This window comes from Borostomias antarcticus (genome assembly GCF_949987555.1).
Source record: "Borostomias antarcticus genome assembly, chromosome: 23".
NCBI classification, from domain to species: Eukaryota; Metazoa; Chordata; class Actinopteri; order Stomiiformes; family Stomiidae; genus Borostomias; species Borostomias antarcticus.
The window spans coordinates 12,816,042-12,829,474 of record NC_140256.1 but is presented as its reverse complement, the minus strand read 5'-3'; the positions used below and the strand labels follow the sequence as shown (position 1 = coordinate 12,829,474).

The window sequence follows — 13,433 nt, the reverse complement described above, 5'->3', positions numbered from 1 at the left end:
GTCACGAATTGCAAGTGACCAGCTGTGGATTAAAAAAAAAAAAAATTAAAGTGAAAATTCTTTCATCAAGGGAACAGGAGGGTAGGTTAATCAACACACACACACACACATTTGTATCATTTGGGCTTTTCAGGATATATGGCACAGCTCTCATTACATCAGTGTCTCTGGTTTTCAGAGTGTAATCTCAAACCTTCTTGGTTTATTCAGGAGTGTTGGTTAATCTCTGGGGTAATCTGTCCTCAGGTCTGTTGTCATGCTTGCCTCAGCCCCAGGGAACCAGACACCCTCTTGATACGCACCGCTCCAGGGTTCCGCCACTCAACTAACTGTCTAATCTCAGATGAACTCTATGAAAAGGATGCTGAATATGAAGGGATGATAATGAGTATCCGCACATACTCATTGGAAATCTAAACACGCATGCACATGCACACACACAAACACACACACACACACGCACAAACTGTGAACTGGACTTAACTGACCTTTCCAGGTCACCTATTCTCTAAGATGTGTGTGTATGTGTGTGTGTGTGTGTGTGTGTGTTCTTGCGTGTATTAGCCAGCTGGTACAAGTCAAGGGGTGAAAGGGACTGATGAGAGTTTGAGGGTTACAGGGTAACCAATAGGGCTGCCACAATTTGTCGACTAGTCGTGATGACGTTGATTATGAAAATTGTCGCCGACATATTTAGTAATCGCCATAATCGCATGTTTTTTGGGGAGCTGCCGCTTCGCTTTTCCGCCCGAAGCTGCCGGTGTGAACACAGCATTAGCCTGATTCCTGTCATTGATGCACATGCGCAGTATTGGTCATCCTGCCAAAAAGTGACATCACAGGAAAAACAAGAAGCTTGCTCCACAGCAGGAATAAATGTCTAGCCGTCCCATGAGCCGTCCTCGTAAGTCCAAAGTGTGGGAACATTTCACCCACAATGTTGAAAAGAACAACGTGAAATGCAAAATCTGCAAATCCGAACTCGCTTATCATGGCAGCACGACTATGATTATGATGCGCGAGCATCTGAAAAGGAAGCACGTTGTGGCGGCGGATGATCTCGAAGAGGAAGGCTCGTCTTGGCAAGCTAAAAAAGCTTGTTAGCCGCTAACCATAACGTTAACATTGGCGTTAGTCAATCAGTCAGCTAACTAGCTAGCTTGTTAGCTGCTAACATAACTTTAGTTATTGGCTTTATATTGACAAATGACAGATTAGGTTACATATCGACTGACATTTTTGCGGTTTTGTATGTGTGGACTAATTTGATTGGTTGATTTTTCACTTGGTCTTGATTTCCGTAAGCCAGAATCCTTTTACCTGGACTGTTAAGTGAATGACGAGCTAGTAAGACAGCTGTCAACGGACCGTAATGTGGACTGTATTTTCACGAGGCCTGTAGGGGGTGACAGAGCACTACCAAAACACGGATGAAAATGGCAGAACACAAGACGCATATTTAAGTCAAAAACAGTCTGAAAGTTACAAGTCTTTCTCCATTACGTTGTGTAACGTTATCATACTGACGTTTGGAGAATGTGTTGCTGGAATGCAATGCAGTGATAATATGATACTTTCCAAATAGCGAAAAATTTTGTCTTATACGTTACAGTGCTAAGAAGAACCATTCTTCTATGGACAGCTATCTTTCCAAGACGCCAACGTGCACACCCCTGCAAGCCAAAGCCCTGACCGGATCCATCCTTAACATGCTGGTTAAGGATATGAGGCCCTTATCCATGGTTGATGATGAAGGGTTTAAAGAAATGATCAAGCAGTTTAACCCTGAATATCACAACGAATACCTTCCAGGCCGATCCCATTTCACTAAATTGATGGAAAATAAATATGACACAACCTTTCAGAATGTCAGTCTCTTCCTCTCTCTCTCTCCACACACTCACACACACACACATCCACCCATCCACCCACCCCCACACACACATATACACACACACCCACACCTATCCACACACACACACATCCACACAATAGCAATTTGTATTTATGATTGAACACATTTCACTTCAAAATGTAACTAAAATCATATTTGATGTCTAAGGTAAAGGAGACCCTCAAAGCTGTTAAAGGCTCCCTCGCCCTGACTGCTGATGTGTGGACAAGTTGTGCAACAGAGGTGTACCTTGGCGTGTCCTGCCATTTCCTCAGTGACGATTGGCAAATGGAGAGCTTCAACCTTGCCACCATGCCACTTGAGGAGAGACATACTGGTCCAAACATAATGATATGGATGGAGGAGGTGATAGCAAAGTTTGACATCTCGCCTGCCAAAATCATAGCAGTATGGGAAATGGGAAAGCTGGAAGAAAAATATGGATGGGCCTCTACCCGTTGTGCAGGGCATCAACTCCAGCTCATAGTTAATGCTGCCCTCAAAGAAACCACCATCAGCAGAGCGCTAGGTGCTGCGAGGGCGCTAGTTGAACACTTCAAGAGAAGCGAGCTGGCCAGTACAAAGCTGAAGATGAAACAGGACCAGATGCAGGTAGCGAAACACACACTGATCCAGGACGTCAGTACAAGCTGAAATAGTACGTTGCACATGTTAGAGAGACTCCTGGAACAGCGCTGGCCTGTCACTGCCACTCTCTCAGATCCTGAGGTAACTCCAAGGGGCAGGCACTACTTCGACTTGAAACCAGAGCAATGGGCGCTGCTTGAAGAGCTGAAGCAAGGGCTGGAGCCTTGTGAGACTGCTACCGTTTACCTTAGTGGACAGCAGTACACAACCGTTTCAGGTCTTTCACAGGTAGTCAAAGGGCTGAAGCGATCCATACAGCAAAGCCAATTTGAGACAAGGTCAGGAAAAGCATTCTTGGTCAGTGCAGGAGATGGGATAACAGATAAATGGGGAAGTCTGACCACCATCTCAGCAGAGAAAGAGAACAAAATTGTTCTTTCAGCTGCCTTGGACCCCAGGTACAGAAAGCTGAAGTTTGTGGCTCCTGAAGATGGCGCCAGGGTGCAGGGGGCTGTTCAAGTGCTTGCTCTCAAAAAAGCAACAAAGGAGCCTGGGACAAATGGGGGTACACGACAGCAGGAGGCGGCCAACGTTCGAGGCAGAGGGGAAAAGTCAGCTCTGGACAGCCTCCTTCAGTCTGACACAGACAGTCAGAGTGAGGATGAGGAAGAAGCGTCCCAGGAGGACCAAAAGATCCTAATGGTGAGAAATGAAGTGCATCTGTACTTCGCAGAGTCCTCAGTATCCAAAAAGGATGACCCTCTCAAATGGTGGCGTGCAAATGAGGGGCGTTTCCCCACACTATCAAAGCTGGCAAAATCGTACCTGTGCATCCCTGCAACCTCCACCCCATCCGAGAGGATCTTCTCTGCAGCAGGGAACATCTGCTCTCGAAAGAGAGCAAGCCTCTCCCCAGAACATGTGGAAATGCTGACTTTCCTTGCTATGAATAAATAATTGTTAGTGTGGTAAAGGTTTTGGTCGAAAAGGACACTTGAAGTACATCTTAATCCACACAGGAGAGAAATCTAATTGCTCAGTCTGGTAAATGTTTTGCTCAGAAAATGCAGTTTTTTGTTGTATTTGAGAAGAGTGAGACCAAACCTTTTCTCTACAAGTATTTCTTTTTGTGGATAGTTGCTCTTTTTTTAATTGTGTATAGTGCCTATCTCATTTGATTTCACAGCACTGTTCAATACATTTAAAATGTATGTTTGATACAAGAGATGAGTGAAACAAAGCAAAACTTAGGCTATTTATTTTTGTTTTCTTTGGGTTGCCTAGTCCCTAGCCTACCTCTTTTTACTCAGCAGTTTGCACTCTACATTTAAAAATGTTTGATGCCCGAGTGAAACAGAACTTGCATAGGCTACAAGTATTTATTTTTTGTTATTTTGCACTATTGAAAAATGCTGTTACATGCAACGTTCAATAAAGATGAATGTTTGAGTGAATTATCATCTTCCTTGTCTTTATTTTTGGTTAACAGCACATGCCTTAAACAACGTCAAGCTAAATGTAAAAGATGATAATGGTTGATTGATTGAGTAATTGCAATAAGCTGTAATTTATGATCTGATTAGTCGACTAATCGTTAAAATAATTGTTGACTAATCGATTATCAAAATAATTCTTTGTGGCAGCCCTAGTAACCAACCAATGCTGTGCTCTTTTAAAGCCAAGGAAAAAGCTGTTATTTACCCAACTAGTGCACACACAGCGTTACTATCCTCGGCTAGTGGGGGTCAAAGCAGTGTAACTTAGCCTGCATGGACATACAGGACACACACACACACCAGTGAGTCATCAGTCATGAGGTGCCCCTTGACCTGTGTCAGGGTCTCTGTATCATCTAGTTGTCCTTAAGTGTTTATTTCAGCTTCACCCCCGCCCCCCCTACAGTTTATGACGTCACTCACAGCTGAGGACTTGTCACTGCAAGGGCAGGTTCAAGATAAGAATGTAGACGTGCAGCATTTCCGATATTTTAGAAAGGCTCCAGTTCAGGGTGTGTGTATTATGGTCAGTGTGCATGTGCATTGTAGTGTGTGTGTGTGTGTGTGTGTGTGTGCATGTGTAATGCACTGCCATCCAACACAGAAGAACAAAGAGAAGGCAGAGCCCTGGCTGGACAGCACTACAAGCCTCAATGCTGGCTGGTCTATTAGTACGGTTGCATGCTGCACACCTGATCAAAGGAGAGCTGCATTATTGGAGATATGTTCCAAGGTAACCAATCCCACACATTGCAAGTGATTCTCTGCAAATCATTCACCCATGACTTTTAGGGAGATTCTCTTAAGCTTATACTCGGCTACATTACAATACCGTCATAATCTCTAAAGATGTATGGCACGTCGCCCCTCCCTCGCACGTATGGAAAGATACAGATGCATTCTGCTACAGTGTATGTAGTTATGACAAGGCATGCATGCGCCTACACGCCCGTTTGTCATAATTGTAAACCAGAATGGACTTCATCACTTCTTGTTCCGCAGCACGCGCACGTATCGTCTGTTCACGCACGCACGCCAACACACAATAACACACAGAACAGAAAGAAGCACAGAAAGACTGGGGGTGGCAGACAAAGCCGAGGAACGCCCCCAAGATAGGCTACAGTTACTGAAGATTGCATGAGTGTGCAATAGCCATGCCCAGATGCCAGTGGCTACATTCCTAGAGCTAGCTAGATTTTCCAATGTTTTATCTATACAAATTTGAATGTGTGAAAATTCAAATATTTTATGTTTCAGAAACCCTATCGAGTCTATACATATTGATAGCATTTAGCAAATTCTAAAATGTGATCGTTATAAATAAATAAAAAAAGTGACATTCATATGGAATTGATTCATATGAAATTGAAAAAAAGCTAATGTAGCCAGGGCAGCTGGCATCAGCACCAATAGAATACGCAGCTAACTAGAACAAAATGTTAGCTAGCTACCATTAAAAGGCTGTGTTACTCACCCACGGAGTATCAGGTTGGCTGGCAGGCTAACACATTCTCTTTTAAGAAACGGTTTGGCCTTTTATCTGTAACGTAGTCTAGACTGCAGATGCTGGCCCGAACATTTCAAAATCTAGCGATAGTCTGTTTAAATTCAAAGACAAAGCAAGATTCTTTGCTATAGCAAACAAGCTAACGCTAGCTTGCCAAAGACAGGTCAGACTGTAATAAAAATGTTCGTCTTCTCGTCTCTCTTCGGCTCTTTAGCCAAAAAGCTCAGTTCCTTGCTGGATAGGCTAGCTGGCTACGTCCCTCCTATCTGTTTTTCTGTATTCGCAGCTGTTTTAGGTGAAGTCCTCGCCCATGAAATTCGTGTGCCTTTAACAACGATGTTTCCGGGGTTTGCTGAGAAATAAGTAGGAGGAGGGTTTTACAGACAGCTGGGCACCTGTCATTTAGGCGATTGGTTACTTGAACTTCCATAAGCCAACCACAACTCGACGTTTACGCCTCTTTTTGACTGAGCAAACATATAAAAAAATCTCGGAATATGATTGGATAATAAATTATCGACGCGTAACTCTAAAACACGCCCAGTACACGTGCTATTCCGCCCCCCCCTTATCACAGGACTCCACAAGAGCGAAAAAGAAGCAGTTTTGGAATCGATGTGGTTATGACCATATTCATCCCTACAGCGATTTTTATATCTTCCAAATCGGTAGATGAAATGTTTCTAACTGTTGTAGACAGGACGCTGTCAACTCGTTCCTCCCTGTCCCCGTCAAAAACATGTAGCCTAATCCTCCCTTCTACAGAATCACTGTCATCCAGTTTACTTATCAAACAGCTGGGCCTAATAATGGGATTCACTATGAATTCTTGGAGAGGTAGGTAGCCTACAGTTACAGGAGTGCCTATTCTGACGCCTTTGCCCAGCCCACACACATTCTAATCATCAGGAAAAACCTGCTCGCCACATTATGTGAAAGAGTGGCTGCCAAAATGTAAACAAAACAAATACATCTCATGCTGTATTCAAATTTTGTTATGTTACTGGAATAAATGTTATTTATTCCAAAATGGATTAAATTAATTTTTAATTTTGAAAAGTCTTTTGTGGTGTGACAAAGTTGGCACTTTATGCTAAGTAGTACAGCAGTGTCCATTCATAATGTGCCAATAGAAAGAGGGAGATGGAGGAGAGGTGGAGGGAGATGGAGGGGAAGGAGGGAGATGGAGGAGAGGTGGAGGGAGATGGAGGGGAAGGAGGGAGATGGAGGAGAGGGGGCGGGAGGGAGGGAGAGAGGGAGGGCGATGGAGGACAAAAACAGGCTCAATCAGGATTAGAACCCACGACTCCAGATTGTAAAATTAGCACCCAAACACTTAGCCAGTCAGTATGGTAAACTAGGCAGTATGGTAAACCTGGCAGTATGGTAAACCAGGCGGTATGGTAGACCAGGCGGTATGGTAAACCAGACAGTATGGTAAACCAGACGGTATGGTAAACCAGGCAGTATGGAAAACCAGACAGTATGGTAAACCAGGCAGTATGGTAAACCAGACAGTATGGTAACCAGGCAGTATGGTAAACCAGATAATATGGCAAACCAGGCAGTATGGTAAACCTGACAGCATAGTAAACCTGTCAGTATGGTAAACCAGGCAGTATGGTAAACCTGGCAGTATGGTAACCCAGGCAGTATGGTAAACCTGATAGCATAGTAAACCTGGCAGTGTGGTAAACCAGGCAGTATGGTAAACCTGGCAGTATGGTAAACCAGGCAGTATGGTAAACCTGGCGGTACGGTAAACGAGACAGTATGGTAAACCAGGCAGCATGGTAAGCCAAGCACTATGGTAAACCAGACAGTATGGTAAACCAGGCAGTATGGTAAACCTGGCAGCATAGTAAACCTTGCAGTGTGGTAAACCAGGCAGTATGGTAAACCAGGCAGTATGGTAAACCCGACAGTATGGTAAATCAGGCAGTATGGTAAACCATTCAGTATGGTAAACCAGGCAGTATGGTAAACCAGACAGTATGGTAAACAAGGCAGTATGGTAAACTAGGCAGTATGGTAAATATGGCGGTATGGTAAACTAGGCAGTATGGTAAACCTGGCAGTATGGTAAACCAGGCGGTATGGTAGACCAGGCGGTATGGTAAACCAGACAGTATGGTAAACCAGACGGTATGGTAAACCAGGCAGTATGGAAAACCAGACAGTATGGTAAACCAGGCAGTATGGTAAACCAGACAGTATGGTAACCAGGCAGTATGGTAAACCAGATAGTATGGCAAACCAGGCAGTATGGTAAACCTGACAGCATAGTAAACCAGGCGGTATGGTAGACCAGGCGGTATGGTAAACCAGACAGTATGGTAAACCAGACGGTATGGTAAACCAGGCAGTATGGTAAACCTGATAGCATAGTAAACCTGGCAGTGTGGTAAACCAGGCAGTATGGTAAACCTGGCAGTATGGTAAACCAAGCAGTATGGTAAACCTGGCGGTACGGTAAACAAGACAGTATGGTAAACCATTCAGTATGGTAAACCAGGCAGTATGGTAAACCAGACAGTATGGTAAACCTGGCAGTATGGTAAACCAACCAGTATGGTAAACCCGACAGTATGGTAAATCAGGCAGTATGGTAAACCATTCAGTATGGTAAACCAGACAGTATGGTAAACCTGGCAGTATGGTAAACCTGACAGCATAGTAAACCTGGCAGTATGGTAAACCTGACAGCATAGTAAACTTGGCAGTATGGTAAACCAGGCAGTATGGTAAACCTGGCAGTATGGTAAACCAGGCAGTATGGTAAACCTGGCAGTATGGTAAACCAGACAGTATGGTAAACCCGACAGTATGGTAAATCAGGCAGTATGGTAAAGCATTCAGTATTGTAAACCAGACAGTATGGTAAACAAGGCAGTATGGTAAACCAGGCAGTATGGTAAACCTGGCAGTATGGTAAACCAGGCAGTATGGTAAACCTGGCAGTATGGTAAACCTGACAGCATAGTAAACCTGGCAGTTATGGTAAACCTGACAGCATAGTAAATCTGGCAGTATGGTAAACCAGGCAGTATGGTAAACCAGGCAGTATGGTAAACCTGGCAGTATGGAAAACCCGACAGTATGGTAAATCAGGCAGTATGGTAAAGCATTCAGTATGGTAAACCAGACAGTATGGTAGACCTGGCAGTATGGTAAACCAGGCAGTATGGTAAACCTGGCAGTATGGTAAACCTGACAGCATAGTAAACCTGGCAGTATGGTAAACCTGACAGCATAGTTAACCTGGCAGTATGGTAAACCTGGCAGTATGGAAAACCCGACAGTATGGTAAATCAGGCAGTATGGTAAAGCATTCAGTATGGTAAACCAGACAGTATGGTAAACCTGACAGCATAGTAAACCTGGCAGTATGGTAAACCTGACAGCATAGTAAACCTGGCAGTATGATAAACCAGGCAGTATGGTAAACCTGGCAGTATGGTAAACCAGGCAATATGGTAAACCTGGCAGTATGTTAAACCTGGCACTATGGTAAACCAGGCAGTATGGTAAACCTGGCAGTATGGTAAACCAGGCAATATGGTAAACCTGGCAGTATGGTAAACCTGCCAGAAGACGTAAAGATGAAATCAAGAGAAATGGGCCATGTTTTGTTTTAACTTATGTATCCGCCCAGTGATTCGGATCCACTCCAAAATTTGATGGGTTCCAAGCCTCTGTATTCTGTCTCCTGCCCTTTTCATTGCTCCCATGGAGGTCTAGGCCTATGTGCAAGTCATGCCAAGCATTCTATTTGTGATCAAATGTGTGATCGTTCAGTAACTAGCTTGTTTTTGCCCCGTAGTGGTTCAACTCTGGAACTGAAATTCATGACACAAAAAACGTGCCTCTATCTTCATCTCAGGGGAGCAGCTCTGTATTGTTTAAGCAGCCTTCTATATCCCTACTACCATAATCCGGTTGCAGCAATGTTGCAGCAACGTGCAATTTAGACGTTTGTATGGTCCACTCAACGTCAAGTTAAACGCAAACGCGGTATCGGCACACAAGTCCCTGAGTAATGTGCAGGTCCAACGTGCCCCTAACGTCCATCCATCCATCTTCATCCGCTTATCCGGGGTCGGGTCGCGGAGGCAGCAGCTCCAGCAGGGGGCCCCAGACATCCCTTTCCCTAGCAGCATCAACCAGCTCTGCCTGGGGAATCTTTAGCCGCTCACAGGCCAGTGCGGAGATGTTGTCCCGCCACCTAGTCCTGGGTCTACCCCGCGGCCTCCTCTAAGCCGGACACGCCTGGAACACCTCCCTAGGGAGGCGCCCAGGAGGCATCCTCACTAGATGCCCGAACCACCTCAACTGGCTCCTTTCGACGCAAAGAAGCAGCGGCTCTACTCCGAGTCGCTCCCGGATGACTGAACTTCTCACCCGATCTCTCAGGGAGACCCCAGCCACCCTCCGGAGAAAACTCATTTCGGCCGCTTGTATCCGTGATCTCGTTCTTTCGGTCAGGACCCATCCTTCATGACCATAGGTGAGGGTGGGGACGAAGATAGACCGGTAAATCGAGAGCTTTGCCTTTTGGCTTAGCTGTCTTTTCGTCACAACAGTGCGGTAAAGCGACTGCAGAACCGCACCAGCTGCTCCGATTCTCCGGCCAAACTCCCTCTCCATGGTTCCCTCACTCGTGAACAAGACCCCCAGATACTTGAACTCCTTCACTTGGGGTAAGGACTCATTTCCTACTCGGAGCGGACAGGCCACCGGTTTCCTGCTGAGAACCATGGCCTCAGATTTAGAAGTGCTTATTCTCATCCCAGCCGCTTCACACTCAGTTGCGAACCTATCCAGAGAGTGCTGGAGGTCGCAGGCAGCTGATGCCATCAGGACCACATCATCTGCAAAAAGCAGCGACGTGATCCCCAACTCACCGAACTGCAAACCCACCTCCCCACGGCTACGCCTCGATATCCTGTCCATGAAAATCACAAACAGGATTGGTGACAAAGCGCAGCCCTGGCGGAGGCCAACCCACCGGAAAGGAAGACGACTTACTGCCGAGGACCCGGACACAGCTCTCGCTCTGGGTGTACAGGGATTGGATGGCCCTAAGTAGGGACCCCCTCACCCCATACTCCCGCATAACCCTCCACAAGACCTCTCGAGGGACCCGGTCGTAAGCCTTCTCCAAGTCCACAAAACACATGTAGACAGGTTGGGCAAACTCCCAAGCCCCCTCCAAGATCCTTGCGAGAGTGAAGAGCTGGTCGGTAGTTCCACGACCAGGACGAAATCCGCATTGTTCCTCTTCGATCTGAGGTTCGACTATCGTCCGGACCCTCCTTTCCAGCACCTTGGAGTAAACTTTCCCTGGGAGGCTGAGTAATGTGATGCCTCTATAATTCGCACACACCCTCTGGTCCCCTTTTTTGAATACACCACCCCAGTCTGCCACTCCTTCGGCACTGACCCAGACTTCCACGCAATGTTACAGGCATTGCCCCCAACGTGCAATGGATGTTTAGAATGTGCATTATAGTCTGTCACACTATGGATAGCCAGAAAAATAAAGTACACACAATGTCTGGCCTGCAACATTATAGACAAGTTCTAAAAACAAAAAGGATAAAAAATTAAAAAAAAACATCCTGTTAAAAAAAGTAATTTACAAAAAATGACAGGCTGTGCTCAGATGGGCTGGGCTGGGTTGGGGGGGGGGGGGTTCAGATGGACTGTGCTTGGACGGGCTGTGCTCAGACAGGCTTCTGCAGATACCTAAAGACATAATGAAATGGCTGTAAATACACAACAAAAATGCACAAAAAAGTGGTACCGAATCATTGGAACCATGCCGTGTCACTGGGTAGGAGAAACAAAAAAAAAGACATCACTTACCCTTCTGCATTTAGCAGGGGCATGTTTCAATGTTTCCTGCATTTGGGTGGCCATCTCCGCCATCATAGCCTTCGGCATGGAGACGATAACTGCACCTTTAATATAATAAGAGCGGTTACTAGTAGTTATAATTACTGCTTTAGATGTATTTTTGTAACATTTTTTTTATTTTTTATGTTAGCATTAGATAGCTAACTTTAGCTACATGCTAAAACAAGACTTCAAAACTCCTCGAGCCATTTAAATTTCCCGGGCTTGGTAAACCATAAGCTCGCGACCCATACACTTGCGAGTCAGATCATAATGCAAGTGTTCGTTTAGCCCCTCTCAGGCTAGTGATGGGCAGTCTGACTCTTTTCAAAGATTCGGTTCATTCGAGTTGATTCATCTAATTGTGCCTGAACCTTTCGAGTTCATACATTTTTTTGTCAGCGCAAGCCCAGAACACGAACGTTTGACAGTTTACCCCACAAAACTTCTCTCCGATGCAAAGAATGCATGCATTACCAGTCAACATGTGTATTTACATTAATACATTTAAAATGTTTGTCTCTATTAACGTTAGCTATAATTATAAAGATTCATTCGTTCATTTTCGCCCATCACTAAAGTTAACGTTAACTTCCTCTCAAGACTGTAAAACAGCCCGTTATCAGTCGCCCATGTTGGAGGTTTTAGGCTAGTGAATGTAGATAGCCATCTAGATAGATATCTATCTGTCTATTAATCTTTATATCCTCCTAGAGCTTAAACCTCCAAAAGTGGCCGACCGTGAAAACCCTTGGGTGGAACTAGTGTTCGTCCGTAAATTTCCTATGTACTGTACGTAGAAAGGACTGTGGTAGCAGATGCTAAGTCATCAGCGCACTCATAGTTCCTGAGAAGGGCTAGTGTTCGTCCAGACCTCGCTCTAGTTAGCTAGTTAATGTTAGCTAACGTTACTTACTTGTGGAGTAGCTTTTCTTTTTCTCGTCCATCTTCGATGTTGCTGGCATTCACAAAGCATGCTCAAAACAGAGAGAATTATCATAAACACGTGTATCTTCGTCACCATGTCAACCATTGCAAGAAACAATTAATAAAGCAACAACTAGCTAGTATTACGCTTCAAGCTCAACTGAAGTCCAGAGGCGTGTCGCTGCTGAACACATGTGCCTGTCTCCGTCTCCAAAGTTCCGTTAGGTTACACAAAGGGGTTTCCGGTCTCTACATTGATGGGAGCTAGTCCCCACTGACAACACAAGCACTAGCTAGGCAAACTGAACTCTGTACCTATGCTGTATCTTTCATTATATTAACTTTCATTATATTAGTAGTGTATATCCATGGTGTCAGTCTGTGTCCTGAAATCACTTTTTTATTTTTTAACACTACACAATACTGTATGCATTATTTGCATATGCAAAACCATATGCATTTTTTTCCAAACCGCCGAAAAATTTTAACTTTCTCAAATGAATTAGAATCACCAGGGAATGATGATTATGGAATAATATATTTTTCACTTTTATATTTATCAGAATGGCACTATCAGAGATTCTGCGCCTTGGCTGCTCAACCGGCCCCTACACCAGACCGCCCCCTGTCGGGATTACAGTGCTGGGCGAGAAGGAGCAGATGAAGGTCCTTAAATGGACCTTCAAAAATGATGAGTGCTCCCCCACCCTCATAAAAATGCTGATGGACAAGCTGAAGGTTTTTACTGTTTTATTATCATACCTATATTACATGCTACAGTGGCCTGCCCACGTGACCTTAATTTGCATCCTACTGTAGGTAGGCTAAATACATTGAGCTATAGGGTACATCTGAATGAAATCAGTTCTCAGTCTAAATCAGCTTGACCTTTAGAATCTTCTAAACGGACATCAGTAGCACTCACAATAAATCTCTCACAATATTCTCAGATAAATTGAACTTTTATTTGAATTAAACTAAAAAACAACTAAAACATTCATGTCACATTGTTTGACAATTGCTACATGTCTTTTCTAGATATCTTTTGACCTCTATATGTGTGAATTGAAATATGATAGCCTACCAATTTGTTCTTGGTCATAGCTACTGGTGTCTGTAG

The 13,433-nt window shown here is 44.6% G+C and overlaps 1 protein-coding gene across 1 annotated transcript in view; it reads right to left on the bottom strand.

The window, feature by feature from the left end:
- The window catches only part of atosb (atos homolog b), an 86,542-nt gene extending 80,812 nt beyond the window's left edge, over nucleotides 1–5,730 (bottom strand). Inside the window, exon 1 of the mRNA XM_084457356.1 lies at nucleotides 5,456–5,730. The gene's annotated coding sequence lies outside the window, so the exon portion shown is untranslated. The remainder of the gene's footprint in view (nucleotides 1–5,455) is intronic.
- Nucleotides 5,731–13,433: the final 7,703 nt, after the last annotated feature.